Genomic DNA, 10,146 nt, shown 5'->3' with positions numbered 1-10,146 from the left:
TTCTTTGCTTCCTCCGTATATTTGGTCTTTCTTTCGATTATTGTTTGTAAAATCGTTCTTTTTGTTTTTCGTAGGTGATGATTTTGTAATTATGGCTGTATACCATTATTTAACATTCTCCACTCGGTTATCAAGATATAAAATATCCACGGTATGTTTTTTTAACATACATTCATACATATGTTTGCCTTGAATTATGCATTGTCCATCATTTAACTCGTCATAAAAAAATCATAGCGTTTTCGTTTCTAGAATATCCATATTTTGCGCGTTTGGTTTTTTCGAATGTATCACAACTATTACTCAAAATTATAATCGCAATTCACATACTAACTGAAGCTCCGAACACTCAATCGTGAATGTTGCAAACACTTTTATTTATCACTTCATTCGAGATCATACCGTAAACCTCCCCTTCTCGACCGACTAAATCATCTGAATAGTTGATGCTCTCAGAATAATTTCCTAGATGCTCTCAAGAAATTTTTCAAGAAGGCTGCAATACAACTTATCAACCAGCGACATTTATCCTGCTTAAATACGTAATGAAACAGGTGATTGGGATGATTGAATTCGGCGGCGCGAGATAAAAATGCTAAATTTCTTTCGATGCGTGTGTTTATAGTACAACGCGGTAAATGTCATTTTGATGGAAGCATGTTTGTCTCGGGTAAAATAGTTTGGTATGTTTCAATATTTGGGGTGTCGAAAATTTATTGAAACAACACTTTTTGCAAATTGTTTGCTGTCCCGGTTATAAGCCTTTTACCACACAAGTAAATTGAATATAAATACTGTTTTGCTCTAAACCATAGTTTATTTCCAAAATCAAAATATGGCAAGTTACAACGATGTATACATTTTGACCATGCATGCATATTGGAAAAAGGGTTAGCCCCTAAGTCTTTCTCTTAATTGGGATAGTAAAACATGTTATAACGGTGACAGACAGACATATTACTGAAAATATCACAAACCGCAATAGTTGCATATTGTATTGATATCACAAACCGCAATAGTCGCATATTGTATTGATATCACAAACCGCAATAGTTGCATATTGTATTGATATCACAAACCGCAAATAGTTGCATATGTATTGATTTCATTCGGAAATTAGGGATGCTAATTATAATCAATAAAATAATACTGTTTGAAAGTACTTAAACGATGTAATGATGAACAATTACTATTTAATCATATTTTAAGGCGTAACAGAAAAAGACATATAATTATCTTTTATCGACGAAGATGTACATGAATTTATCTTTGAAACAAGAACGGCCAAAATCATATTGTACAAATACCATAACTATTCTGCATATGATTAGATTTTAACATTAAATCGGATTTTGCAAAAAAATGTATAGTAAGGGTTAACTACATGATAAAAATGTCGATTACACACATGACTATTATTGACTTTATTTAATTTAAAAGCGTATTTGAAATTTCCTGCCGACCCAAATCAATCATTCAAATGAACATGGTCTCGATTGGTAACCATATTATATGACCATAATTTTCAATTAATTAAAATGTTTCGAAAAAATTACTAACCGCAGCAATAAATTAGTATCTACAGCGTCATTAAAACGTCAAATAAAAGGCGATGAGTGAGTTCAATAGACTGCTGGCGTTTGACTAAGACGATGAAGTTTTTTTGGCCCAAGGGTTTGTATCCAGCGGCCACTATCGGTCAGTGTTTGGGGAAAATGACAGCTTTATGTATGCGTCAATTTTTGCAAACACTTTACTTATTACTCACCGTTTAAAATTATGTTTATTAATTAATATGAGCCAGAGTGTGTCACAGGACATACTGAAGTTTAATAATTACTAGATTTGATGGGATACTGCTGGAATAATACATTTCTTTTCAACCTAATGTTCTTTTTTATAACTATTTTATATATATGTGTGTTACAAACTTTTGTTTTATAGTTTCCTTGCGTGGGCAAACCGTTGCCGTTTATAAAAAAGAACAGAGCAAACAAGCTCTGTTTAATTCATTACTTCAATTAAATCTTGATTATTCATAACAAGTTTGGCTATTACTGGACTATTGTAAATTATGGCGATCTATTTTCCGGTTGTGTATCTTTGCGGTCGTGGTTTGTAGTACACCCGGGATGGTTCCGGAATGTGAGTATCAAAAGGTTTTATATCTTTGAAATGTAGGGCTTGTGTGGTTTCTTAATTATCTTTGTCGATCTAGCATTATTTATTGATCAATAAGCAACTGTCATTATTTCCTATAGTTTTACTCATTTTGACCACCCCATAGTGTTAACATATAAGACCATTGTTTTAAACGTGAGCAATTATTTGCATTCACATAATTCTATCTCCATATGCATAGCGTTTTGGTTGTTTAAAACTCTGAATCTAGGATTTTGTTAACTAGAGCATATAATGCCATAAAAGTTTTTCACATGGCGAATTATGTTAATATTCATGCTGATACCATATGAGCCGCTCTCTTGGAAAACCGGGCTTAATATTTGTGCGTTAAGTGTCGTTCTATAGTAGCCTGTGCATACCGCAGAGTTTGAGCGTAAAGTGTCGTCCTATAGTAGCCTGTGCATACCGCAGAGTTTGAGCGTAAAGTGTCGTCCTATAGTAGCCTGTGCATACCGCAGAGTTTGAGCGTAAAGTGTCGTCCTATAGTAGCCTGTGCATACCGCAGAGTTTGAGCGTAAAGTGTCGTCTCATAGTAGCCTGTGCAAACCGCAGAGCATAAGCATAGACGGAACTCCCCGCCTGGACAAAACTGGATGTTACATTAGAAGAGACTTACTTTTAAGGAAAAAATCCATACAAGCGAAGTGCCCTCCATGACAAGCCTGTGCGGTCTGAACAGGCTTGTTGTAGACGACACTTAACGCATATGCATGAAGCCCCATTTTCCCAGAGCCAGACACATTTTACAAACGCAGATGTATACATGTGTAGCGAATATTAAATATTTCATGTCCGGTTATACCGCGTGACTATGTGAACCACACGGGCTGCAGCACTCGTGGATGCGGACTGCACAGGATTATCTGGGGCGACACTTTACGCACGTGCACTAGACCCTTTTTGTATCCGAGTTCGGCTCCTTTGCATAGTATAACATGAATATTAATTAGTTCATTTGGTTAGATCACATGGACGAGCACTGCAGCCAGACTCTTGCACTAAATCAAGGCAGCGTCGAGACGGTACGACTCCGACTCACCAAGGCGCCTAACTACCCGGACGCCATGTTTTGCGCAATGAGAGTGCAAGGCGCCCGAGGGAAAGAAACTGCTCCTGCGCTTTCGCGAGTTTCAACGTTCAGGGTTCCCAAGACGCTTTATGTCAGGACGGCGATTATTTGCAGCTGTTCGACGGTCCCACGGAGGAGTCGCCTCCCATTCAGGGTAATGCCAAACACAAACAGTTGTTTTGGACTATATATAAGTGTCAAACTTTAATAATAAAAATATTAAATGAAAATTACTTTATATGATCAACGGAGTACTACTGATGAAACTTTAACACGTTTATCGTGATGAAACGCAACTAAATATCCATTACCCTAGCTACCACATTACCCGATAATGTGTCCTATGGTCTTAACAATAAGCGTGTTTCTGTTCGTATAATTTTCTGTGTGTCTCAACATTTAAAATCGCCCATAATTCACGTACTGAATTCGCTCAACGTCAATAATAAAAACACAAACAAACAGACGGCCCGACGCAAGCACGTACACCCTAAAGGTGGGTTCCCACTGCCGATCCGATCAACTCGATCATCCCGATCACCGAAATTCCCCGATCAAACCCGACCAAGCTCGACTAAAAAGGGTATACACGACTTCTTCTCGACCTCTTGTCGATAACACACGACCCCCACACGACTCATTCACGATGTCCACTCAACCATCTTTCCGATTTCCACTCGATCATCTCGACCTATACGCGAGCCCTATACGATCTCATCTCGACCAAGTAGACCTCAGCTCGATCGCCATCAGATCTTCACACGACCAGATCGTGATGGTCGTACTACAGTCATACAAAGCGATCAAAATTAACTCGGGTAGATGTCGAGCGGAGCGGGTACAGAGCTCGTGTATTGTCGAATAGCAATCGGGAAGTGATCGTGTACGATCGAGTAGCCGTCGGGTAGCAGTCTAGTAAATCTGTACATCAAATCGAATAAAGGTCGAGTGGATCGTGTTGCGATCTAAAATAACTCTGGTAGAGGTCTAGCGGATCGGGAACAGGTCGTGTAAAAGATGTCAATCCAATCGCCACACGATTGCTTCACGATCAACTCGATCTTCTACTCGACTAATACACGACCACTTCCCGAGCGCTTCTCGATCCATTTCCTACTCGACCGCTACTCGATATTTTTTGACATGTCAAAAAATATCGGGTAGGAAGCCCGACCAATGCCGACAGCCCCGACCACTCATGCCGACCGAACCAGACCAGTACCCGACCGCTTGGTCGGGCTTGATTGAGTTGATCTGATCGGCAGTGGGAACCCAGCTTAACAAAAGAAACAACCGACACGACGCACGGCCGTTAATCACGCGCGCCACCTCTTTTTTGAGAGCCAATTTAATGAGCCAATGCAACTTCCGAGGTGGCGCTCAGGCCTGGATGTTTTAAAATTTCATGGATAATTTTACATGGTGATTAGGTTTTATATGTTTTTTCAACATATTTCGCTTTATTTTTTAAATCGAGCAATGTAGTGCGATTCAGCATAGATTAATTCGTCCAAAAACGTACAAAAACATACATTCTCAACCCATTTAAAAACGTGAGAACCTTTTATAAGTTGCGGCATGGTGGAGTTTTAAAAAACATTTCGGTGAGTTGCGATGGCCACAAAAAATGGCCAGATTTATAGCATTTACAATGTAAATACATGTAGCATATGATTATGAGAAATCACGTCACAAAGTCGGAGTATCTACCGGTAATCAGAATGCAGCATTGATATGAAAATGCATTCTCGAACAAAACATTACATGTTTGTTGCAAATAATTCAATAAATAGAAATAAATCAATCTAATATATGGTCATTCTATATTTTAGGTCAGCCAGTGACAGTGTGTCAGCTACCAGCATCGACAGTTATGAGCACCAGCGACCGCTTCCTCATTCTCCGCTTCATCAGCAACACGGACAGAATTTCAGACGCCGGAATTCAGCTGACCATCACAGCGTTTAACGATGGTAATTCTATATATTAAGAGCATAATGTTTGTATACATACATTATATATCGATTTCTACATATCGGTATTAACGATATTATTCCCTGATTATATATATTTTTGTAAAAACTCTTATCAAGCATACAGCGTGCAGTTGTTTTAGCTAGAAGAAGTTTAACAGCAACCACGATCAAATCCCGGGTCCAATACAACACAGACTGTGAAACAAATAATAATATTCTATATAATAAGTAAACTCAAATGCCCTTGGGTCGTGGTTCATGCCACACATTCATTAATACATTTAAATCGCGCCACACATTCATTAATACATTTAAATAGTTATTTATTTACATATGAGCCTCGCTCTGGGAAAACGGGACTCAATGTATAGACTATCCGCACAGGCACCATGCTATTCAAAATAGGGCACCATGTTATTCAGGTCCGTGCGGAAGCAACCAATTCCAGTGCAAGACCACGGGTCAATGCGTTAAGGAGTCACTCAGGTGTGACGGCGTCAACCACTGTCCCGACGATTCTGACGAAGCCATGCCCGACTGCCTCTCGACGGCGGCCATAGCCGGTATCGTCGTTGCCGGCGTTGTCGTCTTCGCCGCCGTCGTCGTGGCTGTCGTCGTCGGCTGCGTAGTCCGCGAGCGCCGGCGGAGGGCGCGCATCATCAAAGTAAGGAAACTCTTGCAAACATTTCGACTGGAGAATAAACTCAGCGCCGGGCACCTGACTAGCGCGTGTAGCAGCACTAACAGTACTAACAGCATGAGGTGGCTCGAGAAATCGGACTCGAGGACTTACTTTGAGTGATTTTGAAGGGTGTAACATGTTAACTTGGAGTGATTAATATTTTCAGTTATAATTATTTTATTTGAAGTGATAAATGCTTTTTTATTTGAAGTGATTAATATTTTAGTTTGAGTCATTACAAGGTCTATTTTCTTTGCAAATTAATACTTCAGTTGCAGACATGACAGCTCTATTTTCTTTGGAATGATTAATATTTCTTTATTTGAAGTGAATTATTCAATGCTTTAGTTTTGTTGGTGCCGGAACTTTGCAATCGATTTCGAACCGTTGTATATAATGGAATGGAAAATATAAAAATTAAAACAGATGGACTCGTTTGCATCGAAGTTTATGGAGTCAACCACAAGTTGTTTATTCCGTGTTTTATTATTTGTTCACTGTGATACATGTTCAAATGTGTGTTCTCACTAAACGCCGTCTTATTATCACGTTTAATTATGATGATCACACAGGATCTTGTTATGAACAAGGTTATTTATTATCTGAATATGCAGTAATTGAAAATAGTCTTTAACAAATATTAACAATGCTATATGAAAGGGAATAATTGTAAAGTCTCAATCGCTGACTATTGTCAACTATGTACATGCATTTTAAGGGCAAAGGGGTGCCCGGGTCCTTTGTTTGTAAAGCTTTGCATTAATAGTGAGCAGTGAGCGAAGTCATGTATATTGGAAAATAAACCACTGAATTGTTTTGTGAGTTTGTCTTGCGAAGATTTGCGATTAATGGGTGACATTTTATATATAAAAAACACGGGTATAAAAAAAAAACAGTGACAGATACTTTCCGCTGTTTCAGCGCGGGAGAAAGTCGAATGGCTCCATTGCCGTTGCCGACGCAATCTGGAACTTTGACCCAGTTGCCTCCCCTACAAGTGCGTCAACCATTGATTCAAGTTTTGTTGACTCGATTTGGGATGATGACGATTCGGATAGTGGTGAAACTAGGGATGGAATCGTAACGGACATTGGTCATGGTTCTACACATTTCAGTTTTGATTTCTCGGAACAGTGCAAGCAATCGTTGTATGATTCGATCGCGTATGACAGGTACGAACGTCAAAATAGGGAGGGCTTGGAAGCGACGAACAGTAACGCATCTCTCACGTCCCCTAATGATAGAGTTAGCGAATCATCTTCGCCAACAAAAGATGTACCAATTAGCTATGGCGAGATTCTTACGAAGTGGAAAAATAATGAAATGTCCGTGTCAAGGTTTAAAGTAAAAGGGACTGGATCTCGTGAAATGTCCGTGTCAAGCTTTAAAGTAAAAGGGACTGGATCTAGTGAGAATGCAATGGCAGTGCCAAGATTTGCGGAGGGCAATTTACCGCGAAGCTCCGTTAAAGTTATGGGTCCTCGTGGCCAAGAAGCGCAGAATGTCCCAGGCGGTATTTGGGATATTAAGATCGGTGATATGAACGTGGGGTCTTACTGGGATTGTAATTCTACAGTGCTGTGAAACGCATGTGCAAACTTCGCATGAGTCTGTACGTATTTTTTAATATAAATTTCAACACTAACGAATTTCCTGGACGAGTTTAATAAAATATGGTATGATATGACAACGAGTGTCAGATCTTTTTTATCACATGCTTTTAAATGAGCAAATTAAATAAATATTTACGCAAACATATTGATAAAAATCCCGAATGTTGTTTACATTTCGTGACGTCATTTGACGTTGCAACGTCATTTCAGCAAAATAACAAAATGCGATTGGTCAATAAACGAAAACTAAGCCAATGAAAGCGTTAAAAAAAGTTGTATTACACATGTGTAATATATAGAGAATAACAGGTTACTGTCCCATGGTTTTGTAATATATCAGGCGAGGCTTAGAATAATATAACGGCGAGGCTTGCCGAGCCGTTATTTTTTTCGTGCCGAGCCTGATATATTACAAAACCATGGGACAGTAACCTGTTTTTCTGTTTATCATACCACAGTTTCCTAAAAATCTGCAAAACAATCCATTTTTATATTTAAAATGTACGGATCCCCGCTGATTTTGCTGACCCGGCTTTTATACGTTGACATACGTGTAGCAACGGCGTTCAAAAGACGCGAATAATCGCTTATTTTAAACATCGTATCGAGAGAAAAAAGTTGTTTGCACTACGAATGGGAAGAGTACACCCGCATAAATTATAAACGTCTTGAATTGGAGATCAGGAATGGACTGCAGCGACAAATTAAATCGAAGAACACACTTCACCGAATAGATTGGAGACGCCACTTTGGAGATGTGTATTGAAATTGACATTTTGATGATGGTGTCAATGTTGACATAAGGCGATGATAAGCGTGTTAAATCGTTTGTTTAAATAGTGTTAAATCGTTTGTTTAAATAGTTGAGGATAAGCATACAGTTATCATTTGTCTTGACTTTTTGTGCAACACTTGCGAGTGCAATGACTTTATCGATATTTAAGATGTATTGTCCCATTGATGACGTCATTTAACTTCTGTAGTGCGGGCTGTGGTGATTTTAAAAAATAAACGGTTTTGTGATTTATGACTTTAAACTAGAATAAAATATGTACGTTCTTGGTATCAAATTGTTTGTTTTGTTAAACCTGATTCACGTTGATAGAAATTGTTGACTTTATCGCATATCCCACGTAACTCCAAACATTGACTGATATAAGAACTTCCTGTTGACCATGATATAAAAAATATATCGGGCAGATATCAATGCGGTGGTATGATACAAAAATATGTACTGGTTGTATTACATTGGAAACAGGGTATAGCATGTGATAAAAGAATTTACTAAACTTTGCTCGCACGGTATACATTACAGGTAAGTCCGGTAATCTTGCGCGTCCGGTAATCTCGCGCATTCAACAGTAGCGACGTCAAATGGTATTATTTAGTGATGAAATATGGGATTTCACATTTTTAAGAATTAACGGATTTAAAATGTACATATTCCATGCAAAACAAAAATGGGATTATTACATTTTAACACCGGTTGCGTCATCTTTATAGATTGTACATGTATCGTAAACACTAATGTACTTACGATAAATTCTAAATGACTCACAGATTCCCTGCGGTCTCTAGCGTTTTTCATACTTTAAATACAAAAATATTCTTAAATCCAACGTGTAATTTAGCATTCCACTGCACAATACCGATCAGTTATGTATTTTTGGCTATTGAAAATATATCCTATCAGACGACATTGTTATCATTTCCCGCCATTCTGTCAAACCACATTTGGTATGATGTCCGCATGCGCAATGGCCTAGTTTTGATATTTTCTGTAAACTATGGAAGTATGATCCGGGGTAAAATTAAACCTGCTATACATAAACATTTTTTTTTCACGCTAGAAATCAATCATTTTATATTTTTATTGTTTCTTTTGCTACAGTCAACAAAATGCCACCACCATCATCACCAAAATTGCACTAGAAATCCTCATTAAATTTGAATGGTTTTACAGAGTGATTTTTAAAATAATTTTCTGGAATGTTTTATGGCACTACTTGGACACCATATGTCTACAATTTTGCCTAAATGAGGTCATTACACCAAGTGCGCAAGATTACCGGACACACTGACAGTTTGAAAACGAGGTGAGTCATGTTTGTTTTGAAATCAAATCGGACAGTTGCTCACTGAATTAATGACATATTTTTGTGTTAATAAGCACATGAAATTCTTATTTTCATAATAAAATAAGATATTATATTGTCAATTTATACAAGAACATGTTTTTAAACCAATTGACCCTTAACTGCGCAAGATTACCGGACAGCATCGTACTACAAGCACCTCTGTGTTGGGCTAAATCAACGTAAATACTTGGTTGTTTATTCCATTCGCAAGAAGCTTTTTGAAATTGTAAAGCATTAAATCATTTTTTGGCAACGGTTCAATGATAATGGTTAACGTTATTAACGTTAATGAGAACTAATACCCCTTTAAAACACTTTTAAATTATTTTCTTTGCAACTTTAACCAACACCAGACATATTTAAATTATTTTCTTTGCAACTTTAACCAACACCAGACATATTTACAATGTAACAAGAGCAATAACTAACTCAAGCAATACATTGCCACAGATGAACTACAATGTCCATGAACTACAATGTCCTT

The 10,146-nt window shown here is 37.9% G+C and overlaps 1 protein-coding gene across 1 annotated transcript in view; it reads left to right on the top strand.

The window, feature by feature from the left end:
* LOC127844692 (uncharacterized protein HI_1625-like) overlaps window positions 1–10,146 on the top strand; it is a 331,821-nt gene that overhangs the window by 281,178 nt on the left and 40,497 nt on the right. The window lies entirely within an intron of this gene.

The sequence above is a fragment of the Dreissena polymorpha genome, chromosome 9 (assembly GCF_020536995.1).
Source record: "Dreissena polymorpha isolate Duluth1 chromosome 9, UMN_Dpol_1.0, whole genome shotgun sequence".
Taxonomy (NCBI): domain Eukaryota; kingdom Metazoa; phylum Mollusca; class Bivalvia; order Myida; family Dreissenidae; genus Dreissena; species Dreissena polymorpha.
Note: the sequence above shows the minus strand (reverse complement) of the source record. Positions and strands in the feature narration are given on the sequence as shown.